The sequence below is a fragment of the Anomaloglossus baeobatrachus genome, chromosome 4 (assembly GCF_048569485.1).
Source record: "Anomaloglossus baeobatrachus isolate aAnoBae1 chromosome 4, aAnoBae1.hap1, whole genome shotgun sequence".
NCBI classification, from domain to species: Eukaryota; Metazoa; Chordata; class Amphibia; order Anura; family Aromobatidae; genus Anomaloglossus; species Anomaloglossus baeobatrachus.
The window spans coordinates 704635557-704650169 of NC_134356.1; the positions used below are offsets into that span (position 1 = coordinate 704635557).

The following is a 14613-nucleotide window of genomic DNA, read 5'->3' on the forward strand; positions in this document are numbered from 1 at the left end:
TGCCAAATGGACCACAAGGAGGGAGATTACGCAACTCCACAAAAAAGGTAAGAAAATTTCTTATCTTACTTTATAAACCCTCGTGTGTTTCCGTTTGGGAAGGGGGGGGGGGGTGTCTCGGCTTCTCAAGTCCAGACACCTGATGACCGATCTCTGTGAGAAGTCCTAGTTCGAACTCGGTCATAATATCTTTTGAAAAGTCTGCATAATGTGTGTCTATCTGTTCAGTGAAAAGTGAAATTCCTGAGCTCTGTTGGTTTTAGAGAAAAAGGGGAAGGGCTATAAGCTAAACTCTGCTGGTATGAAGAGAGTTATATGAAGAATCATTTTTAACTGTGTAATTGGCGAGTTCAGACACGTGATGACCGATAAGTCCTGGCTCTTGAACCTGGTCCTATTAATCTTAGACACCTGCAGTTTATGTCATTTAGTGTTGGTTCGTCTTCGGTCTGTTTGTCTAGAAATAGAGTTGCTTGTGGAAATGGAAGGGAGTTATCAGTACGTTACTGTTCCCAGCTGTGTAGTGTGAATAGGGGAAGTAGTACTAGAACTGTTGGTTTGGAGAAGTTAAAGTTACATTTTGACGGGACGAATCAATAATTGATATGGTCTGAGGGTCCTAGTCTTCCACGGACAGAAGATCTAAAGGGGGTTCTCAGTGGTTTCCTGCCAAGTACTGAGCTGATGGTTGGTGCCCTGGCTGTATCTTGGTAGATGGTGATGTGATCTTTTGTGATCCTGGGAGAAGAATAGCATTACAGGGGAAAATCCTTAACCTTGGCCTTGATCAAGTTTCGGAGTTATGGATGGACCGTCCTTATGAGGTGTATGTAGTGTAAACAGACTTTGTACTGGTAATATCAATGCACGGCCGGCGTATAGTGAGGGTGGACGTCATTTCTCGTCACCCACGTAAGACTGGATTTGGCATGCACTCAGTTTTCAGACTAAACATTCAGGCTGGAGTAGCGGCACACGATCCTGTCCGTGTGTCGTTAGCCGAGATAGACTTTAGACGTTTGTATATAATAATCCGGTGAATGTACGCAGTTTCTGGTGCAGAAGGAATAGGGCAACATCTGAGAAATGTTGAAGGTGCAAAAAGGAGAAATGTCGTTTTTGTATTTGAAGATCTGTGAAATAAGGTCAAATGAGACCAGCAAATATAGCACCTAGGAAAAAAATGGAGAATTCTCCTCGGGGGGGGGGGGGCAGGAATGGCTGCCCCAGGGGGAGGTTAGATGAGGAGACATCGAGGTAAAGATGTGATATTGATAGAACATCAAGGGAAGTGAAATATTGAGATGTAATTCTGAATCCAGTAACCGCGCCACATGTATACTGCCTGCCTATGAAAATGGCTCCTCCCAAGCTCATTAGAACGCAACGTCCTCCACCCTGTGAGCTGTGCCCATAGGTTGGACTTGTGTGCTGTCTGTAGAGCGCTGTGTCCACGTACACCCCCTCCATTATTTCCTGTCCTGAATGCAGATGGCACGCCCCATGTATACTGCCTGCCTATGACAATGGCTCCTCCCAGGCTCATTAGAACGCAACGTCCTCCACCCTGTGAGCTGAACCCATAGGTTGGACTTGTGTACTGTCTGTAGAGCGCTGTGTCCACGTACACCCCCTCCATTATTTCCTGTCCTGAATGCAGATGGCACGCCCCATGTATACTGCCTGCCTATGAAAATGGCTCCTCCCAAGCTCATTAGAACGCAACGTCCTCCACCCTGTGAGCTGAACCCATAGGTTGGACTTGTGTACTGTCTGTAGAGCGCTGTGTCCACGTACACCCCCTCCATTATTTCCTGTCCTGAATGCAGATGGCACGCCCCATGTATACTGCCTGCCTATGAAAATGGCTCCTCCCAAGCTCATTAGAACGCAACGTCCTCCACCCTGTGAGCTGAACCCATAGGTTGGACTTGTGTACTGTCTGTAGAGCGCTGTGTCCACGTACACCCCCTCCATTATTTCCTGTCCTGAATGCAGATGGCACGCCCCATGTATACTGCCTGCCTATGAAAATGGCTCCTCCCAAGCTCATTAGAACGCAACGTCCTCCACCCTGTGAGCTGAACCCATAGGTTGGACTTGTGTACTGTCTGTAGAGCGCTGTGTCCACGTACACCCCCTCCATTATTTCCTGTCCTGAATGCAGATGGCACGCCCCATGTATACTGCCTGCCTATGAAAATGGCTCCTCCCAAGCTCATTAGAACGCAACGTCCTCCACCCTGTGAGCTGTGCCCATAGGTTGGACTTGTGTACTGTCTGTAGAGCACTGTGTCCACGTAAACCCCCTCCATTATTTAATGTCCTGAATGCAGATGGCACGCCCCATGTCCCTCCATCCCCAGCCTCTTTGGATGTCATTTCGAAGCTTGGCCAACACCTAGTTCCTCTTTTGGCAGCCATTTTAACTTCGTCACTACGTACTTCCTCTTCAGACGCCATTTTATCCTGGCCAACGCCTAGTTCCTTTCTTTCAGCCGCCATCTTACGACCCAATTCCGTGTTTATTGCTGACGCAGCAGAGGCTGCAGAGGAGGGACATCATGGCGGTTTTTTGGTCATATATGCGTTTGTTCCCCATTCTGATCCCACTAATGAACCTTATCAAGGGACATTGGTAATAATCCTGAGAAACCTTTTATCCTTCACTTTTGCATATTTGTTTTTGCTGTAGCTAGTATACAAGTTGTTAGACCACTTCTATGGACTGCTCACTATTAGTCCTGGTGGACAGTGAATATGTTTCTGCCTATGGCAGTTGCTGCTTAGCCTAGTTTTGAGATGATCTCACTTGTATATTATCTTGCACAAGAGTTCCCTGATATAGGGGGTGGAGGATTGTGTAGTCCTAAGGGAATTTTAATCATCGGGAGTTGGCATATATTAGGGTTTTTGCTGACAGCACCCAGCGATCTATCCTATCCTTTGTGTCTTAGGCTATGTGCGCACTAGAAAGTGACATTTTTTTAAAAAAAAAAAAAAAAAAAAAACGGACCCTCCGAAAGAATCCCGCACTCGCGGTAAAAAAAAAAAGGTTTTGCCGCGGATTTCCCACAAGTTGCTCCCCGCAGTTTTTACCATTAACTATGGCAAAAACCGCAGGTACCTGCGGAAAAGAAGTGAAATACTCATTAATTCCGCAGCGGAAAATCCGCGGTAAATCCGCAGCGTGCGCACAGGGCCATAGTTAGCAGGGCCGCTCTTTGCTTAAGTCTATCCCTAACCAACTGTGTATTGATTACTTCTTATATCATCATCCTTATATGTTGGGGGCTTTATCTCTTTGGGGCTGCTCTGAAGCAAGTTAGGATTTCTTTCTTCTTCTTTGAGGCTAGCTAGTTTATTAGGCGGTGACGAGGCGTCTAGGTAGAGTAGGCTCGCTCCACCGCTATTTCTAGTTGTGTTTAAATAGTCAGGGGGGTGTCGCCTGTCAGTTACCAACCACTCTGCTCTTGTGCTCTTTTTTCGGGGTTTTAGTGGATCTTAGTTTTTGGGTTGCCACTATCTCTGGATAAGGGATGGTGCTTCCCGTAGATATCCCATACAAGGGTAATCTCAGTGTTCTCCTGACCTCAATTTACACACAATGCTCCTCCATACAAACCTGGGTACAGTCCTTTGTATCAAGTCTCCGGGAGCCCATACGCAAACTACAGATGGAACTCCTGACTACAGAGTGAAGGACCAAGACGCTCTCTACAAGTGGTAAGAGCTGTGGAGATGAATCTAGCAGCTTCCAAGACCACCCCATGTACAAATGTGCTGCATTCACAGTCACCTGAAGACTATCATCACGTCATCTCCAGCCCTGGGCCTGCCTGACTACCGGAAGTCATCATGCCTGTTTGCCATGGAGGAAGACAGTGGCCCTTTGGATACTACTCAGCCAGACTGGATCCAGTCGTCCGAGAAACAACAACCTAACGCACCAGTTAAAGATCAATGCTCCGCATGACATCGCTGCTCCCTGACAATGTCGCCATCTCCCGGTGCGCGGTCCTTAATCCTGCTACACTTCTCCATCTTCCAAGGGTGGAGCGTCCCACCTCTGACACCTCGGTGGAAGAGGTAGTCTACTCTGGCATAGCTCTACATAATTGCCTTGCTCTCCTGCGGCAGGAAACATCTGGGGGGAGGGAGGGAAGTGGAGCAAAAAAGGGGATAGATAGAGCCGATAGAGACAGGGATACGGTAGGGGTCAATGAAGGATTAGGGGGGGGATGGGACATACAAGGAACGCAGGGAGGCTAGGAGTAATAAAGGTGTTAATAGGATTAAATGTCTACTGGCAAATGCAAGAAGTCTTGCAAACAAAATGAATGAATTGGAGAGTCTTATGTCAACCATGGATTATGATGTGGTGGGCATTACGGAAACCTGGCTGGATGAAAGCCATGACTGGGTGACAAACATACAGGGTTAGGCTATGTGCGCACGTTGCGTAAAAACATGCAGTTACGCTGCGCTTTGTAGCGCAGCGTAACTGCATGCGTCCTGCGGCCCCTGCACAGTCTATGGAGATTGTGCAGGGGCCGTGCGCACGTGGCGTCTAAGAGCGCAGCGCTTCGGCTACTGCCGAAGCGCTGCGCAAAAAGAAGTGACATGTCACTTCTTTCCTGCGCTTTGCCGGCAGCTCCTGCTCTGTCTATGGGAGGAGCTGCAGGCAGAGCGCATGGAATTGGCGCTCACTACGGACATTTCTGCAGCGATCTAAAGCGCACATGTGCTCTTCAGATCGCTGCAGAAATTTCTGCAGGGCTTGTACGCAACGTGCGCACATAGCCTTATAGTACATTTAGGAGGGACAGGAAAGACAAAAAAGGTGGTGGGGTGGGTATATTTATCAAATCTAACCTAAAACCTGTGTTGTATGATGACATTGAGGGGAACAGCAACAATGTAGAGTCAGTATGGGTAAATGTACATGGGGAGGGGAATAATGGAAAAATGCTAATTGGAGTTTGCTATAAGCCTCCTAACATACCTGAACAAATAGAGGGTGAAATGCTGGAACAAATTGAAAAGGCAGCTGATAATAATAATCGGGTTCTTATTATGGGGGATTTCAACTATCCAGACATACAGGGGGACAGAATCTTCTGGTTTTGCTAAAAGCTGTAAATTCTTATCTACCATTCAAGACCATTTCCTCTCTCAGATGGTAGATGAACCGACCAGGGGAGATAATCTGCCGGATCTGGTCCTGTCAAATAGACCGGATACAATTTCAGATCTACAGGTCCGGGAGCACTTGGGCACCAGCGATCATAATATGGGAAGCTTCAACATAATATTCAATAGAACATTTCAAAGGGGGAATGCTAAAACCTGGAATTTTAGGAAAGCTGATTTCAACAAATTAAGGGAAGAGCTTAAATGTGTAGATTGGGACAGAGTCATGGTAACTGGGGATACCGAACATAAATGGGGTAAGTTTAAGGATATACTGCTAGAGTCCTGTAAAAAACGTATACCCTCTGGTAATAAAATGTCCAGGAATAAAAAGAAACCACTATGGATAAATAAGACTGTACAAAGTATAACAAAACAAAAACAAAGGGCGTTTAACATCTTAAAGGCTGAGAATACAGAAATAGCATTGCAGGAGTATAAAGATATCAATAGGCAATGCAAAAAAGAAATCAAACAAGCAAAACTAGCTACTGAAACAAAAATCGCCAATGACATTAAAATAAATCCCAAAATCTTTTATGAATACATTAATGCCAAAAGGAAAACAAAGGATAGTATCGGCCCCTTAAAATATAATAACAAGTTAGTTATAGAGGACAAACAAAAGACTGAGATATTAAATAGGCATTTCTCATCTGTATTCACCAAGGAACTGACTGTACCAGGGATCATTCAACAAGTGAAAAATCAAAGTCCACCACCCGATATAATTAATTTAACACAAGATGAAGTACGCCTACGTCTGAGTAAATTAAACATTGACAAATCCCCAGGGCCAGATGGCATTCATCCACGAATATTGAGGGAATTGAGCTCCGTAATTGACAGACCGCTGTATCTCATCTTTTTAGACTCGCTTGTAACAGGGTTGGTGCCTCAGGATTGGAGGATTGCTGCTGCGGTACCGATATTTAAGAAAGGTAAGAGGATAGATCCAGGCAACTACCGTCCAGTAAGCCTGACATCAGTAGTATGCAAAGTTTTTGAGGGCATTTTAAGGGATGACATGCAAAAATATATTGCAGAAAATAATATGATAACTGACAGACAGCATGGATTCATGAAAGATAAGTCGTGTCTGACCAACCTGTTGGGGTTCTATGAGGGGGTAAGTGCAGACCTGGATATTGGTAATGCAGCTGATGGGATTTATTTGGACTTTGCAAAGGCATTTGATACTGTACCACACAATAGCCTTATACTAAAGCTCCAGAAGCAAGGACTAGGGGACACAATATGCAACTGGGTAAGGAATTGGCTAAAAGATAGGAAACAAAGAGTAGTCATAAATGGTACATTCTCTAAATGGGCTATAGTCAGCAGTGGGGGGCCGCAGGGATCTGTACTGGGAGCAGTGGGGACCACAGGGATCTGTACTGGGAGCAGTGGGGACCGCAGGCATATGTACTGGGAGCAGTGGGGGCCGCAGGGATCTGTACTGGGAGCAGTGGGGGCCGCAGGGATCTGTACTGGGAGCAGTGGGGGCCGCAGGGATCTGTACTGGGAGCAGTGGGGACCGCAGGCATCTGTACTGGGAGCAGTGGGGACCGTAGAGATCTGTACTGGGAGCAGTGGGGGCCGCAGGGATCTGTACTGGGAGCAGTGGGGACCGCAGGGATCTGTACTGGGAGCAGTGGGGGCCGCAGGGATCTGTACTGGGAGCAGTGGGGAGCGCAGGGATCTGTACTGGGTGCAGTGGGGACCGCAGGGATCTGTACTGGGAGCAGTGGGGGCCGCAGGGATCTGTACTGGGAGCAGTGGGGACCACAGGGATCTGTACTGGGAGCAGTGGGGACCACAGGGATCTGTACTGGGAGCAGTGGGGACCGCAGGCATCTGTACTGGGAGCAGTGGGGGCCGCAGGGATCTGTACTGGGAGCAGTGGGGGCCGCAGGGATCTGTACTGGGAGCAGTGGGGACCGCAGGGATCTGTACTGGGAGCAATGGGGAGGGCAGGGATCTGTACTGGGAGCAGTGGGCACCGCAGAGATCTGTACTGGGAGCAGTGGGGGCCGCAGGGATCTGTACTGGGAGCAGTGTGGACCGCAGGGATCTGTACTGGGAGCAGTGGGGACCGCAGGCATCTGTACTGGGAGCAGTGGGGGCCGCAGGGATCTGTACTGGGAGCAGTGGGGGCCGCAGGGATCTGTACTGGGAGCAGTGGGGACCGCAGGGATCTGTACTGGGAGCAATGGGGAGGGCAGGGATCTGTACTGGGAGCAGTGGGCACCGCAGAGATCTGTACTGGGAGCAGTGGGGGCCGCAGGGATCTGTACTGGGAGCAGTGGGGACCGCAGGGATCTGTACTGGGAGCAGTGGGGACCGCAGGCATCTGTACTGGGAGCAGTGGGGGCCGCAGGGATCTGTACTGGGAGCAGTGGGGGCCGCAGGGATCTGTACTGGGAGCAGTGGGGGCCGCAGGGATCTGTACTGGGAGCAGTGGGGGCCGCAGGGATCTGTACTGGGAGCAGTGGGGACCGCAGGGATCTGTACTGGGAGCAGTGGGGGCCGCAGGGATCTGTACTGGGAGCAGTGGGGGCCGCAGGGATCTGTACTGGGAGCAGTGGGGGCCGCAGGGATCTGTACTGGGAGCTGTGGGGGCCGCAGGGATCTGTACTGGGAGCAGTGGGGGCCGCAGGGATCTGTACTGGGAGCAGTGGGGGCCGCAGGGATCTGTACTGGGAGCAGTGGGGGCCGCAGGGATCTGTACTGGGAGCAGTGGGGGCCGCAGGGATCTGTACTGGGAGCAGTGGGGGCCGCAGGGTTCTGTACTGGGAGCAGTGGGGACCGCAGGGATCTGTACTGGGAGCAGTGGGGGCCGCAGGGATCTGTACTGGGAGCAGTGGGGGCCGCAGGGATCTGTACTGGGAGCAGTGGGGGCCGTAGGGATCTGTACTGGGAGCAGTGGGGGCCGCAGGGATCTGTACTGGGAGCAGTGGGGGCCGCAGGGATCTGTACTGGGAGCAGTGGGGGCCGCAGGGATCTGTACTGGGAGCAGTGGGGGCCGCAGGGATCTGTACTGGGAGCAGTGGGGGCCGCAGTGATCTGTACTGGGAGCAGTGGGGGCCGCAGGGATCTGTACTGGGAGCAGTGGGGACCGCAGGGATCTGTACTGGGAGCAGTGGGGGCCGCAGGGATCTGTACTGGGAGCAGTGAGGGCCGCAGGGATCTGTACTGGGAGCAGTGGGGAGCGCAGGGATCTGTACTGGGAGCAGTGGGGTCGCAGGGATCTGTACTGGGAGCAGTGGGGGCCGCAGGGATCTGTACTGGGAGCAGTGGGGGCCGCAGGGATCTGTACTGGGAGCAGTGGGGTCGCAGGGATCTGTACTGGGAGCAGTGGGGGCCGCAGGGATCTGTACTGGGAGCAGTGGGGACTGCAGGGATCTGTACTGGGAGCAGTGGGGACTGCAGGGATCTGTACTGGGAGCAGTGGGGGCCGCAGGGATCTGTACTGGGAGCAGTGGGGGCCGCAGGGATCTGTACTGGGAGCAGTGGGGACTGCAGGGATCTGTACTGGGAGCAGTGGGGTCGCAGGGATCTGTACTGGGAGCAGTGGGGGCCGCAGGGATCTGTACTGGGAGCAGTGGGGGCCGCAGGGATCTGTACTGGGAGCAGTGGGGACCGCAGGGATCTGTACTGGGAGCAGTGGGGACTGCAGGGATCTGTACTGGGAGCAGTGGGGACTGCAGGGATCTGTACTGGGAGCAGTGGGGGCCGCAGGGATCTGTACTGGGAGCAGTGGGGGCCGCAGGGATCTGTACTGGGAGCAGTGGGGGCCGCAGGGATCTGTACTGGGAGCAGTGGGGAGTGCAGGGATCTGTACTGGGAGCAGTGGGGACCGCAGGGATCTGTACTGGGAGCAGTGGGGGCCGCAGGGATCTGTACTGGGAGCAGTGGGGAGCGCAGGGATCTGTACTGGGAGCAGTGGGGTGCCGCAGGGATCTGTGCTTGGACCGATTCTTTTTACTCTCTTTATTAATGACCTTGTGGATGGGATTGATAGGAAAGTGTCAGTCTTTGCTGATGACACCAAACTATGTAGGATATTAAAAACTGACCTGGATAGTACAATATTACAAAAAGATCTGGATACGATGTCAGAATGGGCAGACACTGGACACAGGAGATTTAATGTTGATAAATGTAAAGTAATGCACCTAGGACGGAGTAATCCTATAGCTGCGTATACATTAAATGGAAGTAAACTCGGGACTACAGAACAGGAGAAGGACTTGGGTATTCTCATTACAAATAAGCTGAGCAGCAGCATCAATGTCAAGCAGCAGCTGCTAAAGCAAACAAGATTCTAGGGTGTATAAAAAGAGAGATTAGATCCCGGGATCCCAACGTATTGTTACCCCTCTATAGATCACTTGTAAGGCCACATCTGGAATACGGGATCCAGTTTTGGGCTCCACATTTTAAAAAGGACATTCAGAAGTTAGAGTCAGTTCAAAGGCGGCAACTAGATTACTACAAGGAATGGAGGCCGCCCGTATGATGAGTAATGGAGGCCGCCTGCATGATGAGGAATGGAGGCCGCCCGTATGATGAGGAATGGAGGCCGCCTGCATGATGAGGAATGGAGGCCGCCCGTATGATGAGCAATGGAGGCCGCCCGTATGATGAGGAATGGAGACCGCCCGTATGAGGAGGAATGGAGGCCGCCCGTATGAGGAGGAATGGAGGCTGCCCGTATGATGAGTAATGGAGGCCGCCCGTATGATGAGGAATGGAGGCTGCCCGTATGATGAGTAACGGAGGCCGCCCGTATGACGAGTAATGGAGGCCGCCCGTATGAGGAGTAATGGAGGCCGCCCGTATGAGGAGTAATGGAGGCCGCCCGTATGATGAGTAATGGAGGCCGCCCGTATGAGGAGGAATGGAGGCCGCCCTTATGAGGAGGAATGGAGGCCGCCCGTATGATGAGTAATGGAGGCCGCCCGTATGATGAGTAATGGAGGCCGCCCGTATGATGAGAGGTTGAAAAAGTTAGATATGTTTAGTTTAGAAAAAAGACGTCTCAGAGGAGATCTCATTTATATGTATAAATACATGTGTGGTCAATATAAAGGACGGCGCAGGACTTATTCCTTCCAAAGACAGTACTAAGGACCAGGGGGCACTCACTGCGGGGGAGGACAATACTAAGGACCAGGGGCAGTCACTGCGGGGGAAGACAATACTAAGGACCAGGGGCAGTCACTGCGGGGGAAGACAATACTAAGGACCAGGGGCAGTCACTGCGGGGGGAAGACAATACTAAGGACCAGGGGCAGTCACTGCGGGGGAAGACAATACTAAGGACCAGGGGCAGTCACTGCGGGGGAAGACAATACTAAGGACCAGGGGCAGTCACTGCGGGGGAAGACAATACTAAGGACCAGGGGCACTCACTGCGGGGGGAAGACAATACTAAGGACCAGGGGCATACACTGCGGGGGAAGACAATACTAAGGACCAGGGGCAGTCACTGCGGGGGAAGACAATACTAAGGACCAGGGGCAGTCACTGCGGGGGAAGACAATACTAAGGACCAGGGGCAGTCACTGCGGGGGAAGACAATACTAAGGACCAGGGGCAGTCACTGCGGGGGGAAGACAATACTAAGGACCAGGGGGCAGTCACTGCGGGGGAAAGACAATACTAAGGACCAGGGGCAGTCACTGCGGGGGAAGACAATACTAAGGACCAGGGGCAGTCACTGCGGGGGAAGACAATACTAAGGACCAGGGGCAGTCACTGCGGGGGAAGACAATACTAAGGACCAGGGGCACTCACTGCGAGGGGAAGACAATACTAAGGACCAGGGGCAGTCACTGCGGGGGAAGACAATACTAAGGACCAGGGGCAGTCACTGCGGGGGGAGACAATACTAAGGACCAGGGGCACTCACTGCGAGGGGAAGACAATACTAAGGACCAGGGGCAGTCACTGCGGGGGAAGACAATACTAAGGACCGGGGGCAGTCACTGCGGGGGAAGACAATACTAAGGACAAGGGGCACTCACTGCGAGGGGAAGACAATACTAAGGACCAGGGGCAGTCACTGCGGGGGAAGACAATACTAAGGACCAGGGGCAGTCACTGCGGGGGGGAAGACAATACTAAGGACCAGGGGCAGTCACTGCGGGGGAAGACAATACTAAGGACCAGGGGCAGTCACTGCGGGGGGAAGACAATACTAAGGACCAGGGGCAGTCACTGCGGGGGAAGACAGTACTAAGGACCAGGGGCAGTCACTGCGGGGGAAGACAATACTAAGGACCAGGGGGCAGTCACTGCAGGGGGGGAAGACAATACTAAGGACCAGGGGCACTCACTGCGGGGGGAGACAATACTAAGGACCAGGGGCAGTCACTGCGGGGGAAGACAATACTAAGGACCAGGGGCAGTCACTGCGGGGGGAAGACAGTACTAAGGACCAGGGGCAGTCACTGCGGGGGAAGACAATACTAAGGACCAGGGGGCAGTCACTGCAGGGGGGGGAAGACAATACTAAGGACCAGGGGCACTCACTGCGGGGGGAGACAATAGTAAGGACCAGGGGCAGTCACTGCGGGGGGAAGACAATACTAAGGACCAGGGGCAGTCACTGCGGGGGAAGACAATACTAAGGACCAGGGGGCAGTCACTGCGGGGGAAGACAATACTAAGGACCAGGGGCAGTCACTGCGGGGGAAGACAATACTAAGGACCAGGGGCACTCACTGCGGGGGAAGACAATACTAAGGACCAGGGGCATACACTGCGGGGGGAAGACAGTACTAAGGACCAGGGGCAGTCACTGCGGGGGAAGACAATACTAAGGACCAGGGGCAGTCACTGCGGGGGGAAGACAATACTAAGGACCAGGGGCAGTCACTGCGGGGGAAGACAATACTAAGGACCAGGGGCAGTCACTGCGGGGGGAAGACAATACTAAGGACCAGGGGCAGTCACTGCGGGGGGAAGACAATACTAAGGACCAGGGGCAGTCACTGCGGGGGAAGACAATACTAAGGACCAGGGGCAGTCACTGCGGGGGAAGACAATACTAAGGACCAGGGGCAGTCACTGCGGAGGAAGACAATACTAAGGACCAGGGGCAGTCACTGCGGGGGAAGACAATACTAAGGACCAGGGGCAGTCACTGCGGGGGAAGACAATACTAAGGACCAGGGGCAGTCACTGCGGGGGAAGACAATACTAAGGACCAGGGGCACTCACTGCGGGGGAAGACAATACTAAGGACCAGGGGCAGTCACTGCGGGGGGAAGACAATACTAAGGACCAGGGGCACTCACTGCGGGGGAAGACAATACTAAGGACCAGGGGCAGTCACTGCGGGGGAAGACAATACTAAGGACCAGGGGCACTCACTGCGGGGGAAGACAATACTAAGGACCAGGGGCAGTCACTGCGGGGGGAAGACAATACTAAGGACCAGGGGCACTCACTGCGGGGGAAGACAATACTAAGGACCAGGGGCAGTCACTGCGGGGGAAGACAATACTAAGGACCAGGGGCACTCACTGCGGGGGAAGACAATACTAAGGACCAGGGGCACTCACTGCGGGGGAAGACAATACTAAGGACCAGGGGCAGTCACTGCGGAGGAAGAAATGAGATTCCGGCAGATAAATAGGAAAGGGTTCTTTACAGTTAGAGCGGTCAGACTGTGGAATGCGACCACAAGAGGCAGTAATGGCCGATACTATAACAGCTTTATATCAGGCGGAGGATTCCTCACTACAGCATTAATGGTTACCGTATATATGACTTGGGGACAAAATGTAGAACTGGAGGAGGAAGAGGAACTCGATGGACCTAGGGCTTTTTTCAACATTAGTGACTATGTAACTATACGGGACTTTCTGGTCATAAGTGATTCATGCTGACTTAGCTTAATATAAAATGATGAAACACAAACATATAATATACATACATACACACACTTCAGAATAAGGTCTTTTTGCGTTTACCCAATAGGAGACGTGTTACGTATTCTTGGCTCCCGGCTGAACTCCCGTGAGTAAACCGGTCATCTTTCCTACCCAGACCCGTGAACGGCACTGGTTCGTGTGGACGAATAGCATGCTGATAAAATGCCTCATGATTTGCAATGCAGACGGGTTTAATATGTGGATGCAGAACTTGAATTTCATCACCCCAAATTATGCCCCCCCCCTTATCAGTGGCCCTCAAGTTGCGACAGTCCAATTTTACCTTGCTTACCTCTGGCAGCAGAATTAAAGCAAAAAGGGCTTTCAAAATGAAAAGGTGGCTAGGATATAGATATAGGAACATAACCGTATATACATACAAAAGCAGAGCCAAGCTTATTGTATAGAAACGGCAACAGAACCGAGCTGACTACATTCATACAAGAATAGAACTGAGCTTATTGCATAGACGTGGCAACAAAGCAGCAGAGGCAAAAGGCTGTAAAAATTACATCAATACGAGCACAGGACTGAGCTTCCTACAAAAATACCGAACCAAGCTTACTATGTCAATACAAGAACAGAACTTACTACATAGCTACAGTACCAAAACCGAGCTTACTACATACATACAATACCAGAACGAAGCCTACTACATAGATACAAAAATAGAACCGAGCTTACTACACAGATACGAGAACAGAACCGAGCTTACTACATTAACAAGGGAACAGAACCGAGCTTACTACATTAACAAGGGAACAGAACCGAGCTTACTACATTAACAAGGGAACAGAACCGAGCTTACTACATTAACAAGGGAACAGAACCGAGCTTACTACATTAACAAGGGAACAGAACCGAGCTTACTACATTAACAAGGGAACAGAACCGAGCTTACTACATTAACAAGGGAACAGAACCGAGCTTACTACATTAACAAGGGAACAGAACCGAGCTTACTACATTAACAAAGGAACAGAACCGAGCTTACTACATTAACAAGGGAACAGAACCGAGCTTACTACATTAACAAGGGAACAGAACCGAGCTTACTACATTAACAAGGGAACAGAACCGAGCTTACTACATTAACAAGGGAACAGAACCGAGCTTACTACATTAACATTGGAACAGAACGAAGCTTAAGAACTCAGCCTAATAAATACAAGAGAAGAACTGACTACATAGCTACAGTACGAAAACCGAGCTTCCTACATAAATACAATACCTGAACGAAGCTTAATACATAGATACGAGAACAGAACAAGCTTAATACATTCATACGAGAACTGATCTGAGTTTACTACACCGATACCAGTAAAGAACTGAGATTATTACATTGATGCAAGAACAGAACAAAGCTGTTACATAATATGGAAGCAGAACTGAGCTTACTACATAGATACAAGAAGAGAACTGAGCCTACTAAATAAATACATACAAGAAAAAATTTTTACTACATAGCTACAGT

General features: G+C 50.8%; 1 protein-coding gene across 3 annotated transcripts in view; it reads right to left on the minus strand.

Annotated features, from left to right (window-relative positions):
- DLG4 (discs large MAGUK scaffold protein 4) overlaps positions 1 to 14613 on the minus strand; it is a 178137-nt gene that overhangs the window by 77674 nt on the left and 85850 nt on the right. The gene's annotated exons all lie outside the window — the stretch shown is intronic.